Source organism: Habropoda laboriosa, unplaced genomic scaffold (genome assembly GCF_001263275.1).
Source record: "Habropoda laboriosa isolate 0110345459 unplaced genomic scaffold, ASM126327v1 scaffold40, whole genome shotgun sequence".
In the NCBI taxonomy this organism is placed as follows: Eukaryota; Metazoa; Arthropoda; class Insecta; order Hymenoptera; family Apidae; genus Habropoda; species Habropoda laboriosa.
In genome coordinates, this window is record NW_017100231.1 from 5,892,310 (window position 1) to 5,893,281 (window position 972).

Below are 972 nucleotides of genomic sequence, written 5' to 3' on the forward strand. Positions count from 1 at the left end.
ATAATTGATCACAACAGTCGAAATACATCTACTTTTCCTAAAGAAATAACATAAAAAAAAAAGAAAAAAAAAGCAAAAAATCGATCAGAAACAGAGGACTGACTCAGTAGTCGTAGTATATAACATATAACACGTGAAATGTGATTTAACGAATTTTCTCTTTAAAAGCTAAACAAACAAACAAACAAACAAAAAGAAAAAACACTATGAACAAATGAATTTGTAGATCTCAAAAAACTGTTGAGAGAAACACTGAGTCAAACTTACACACATGATACACCAATCAAACAAAACACCATTTTTGCCCATGTACCTATATTTGCTGCTCCATTAATTCTACTCTAAAGTACTAATCAATAACAACAAGCAGCAACATCACAATTCACTTTAACGTAACGTAATATAATTAAAAGTAAAGAAAAACAAAAAAACGAAAAAGAAATTAGTGACACGACTAAATCGTATTTAAAGAAAGAAAAAAAATAAACATACCTTGGTGTAATTTATTACAGATGGCCCCCTGGTTGTTCTGTTGTCGATGAACCAACAACCACCTTACCTTTATTTCCTGCCTGTAGTCTTTCCGGATAGAATTCTACTCATCGACATACGATTTTTTAAATTAGTACGTAACCTTCAGACCGACACGATGCCATAAGTTTGCCTAAAAGAAAGAAAACAGAAAGTTAGTGCAATATCGCTGTTTTCGTGATCGATGGGGAAAGAAAGAAGAGAGTCGCAGATGCGTGATTAATTAATTTAGAAAAATGAATCCAGCGACTTATCGTGTGTACATTTCTCACTTCCAATACCACATTTTCAAAACGAATAAGATCTTGCTTAAGCTTCTTGTGTAATACGTACTGATTAATTATATACACCGACTAATTAAACATAAGAATTTGGATACATTTTTCATTACTTGTGGATAATCTTTCATAACAATGTACATATTATTATTATTATTGTTCT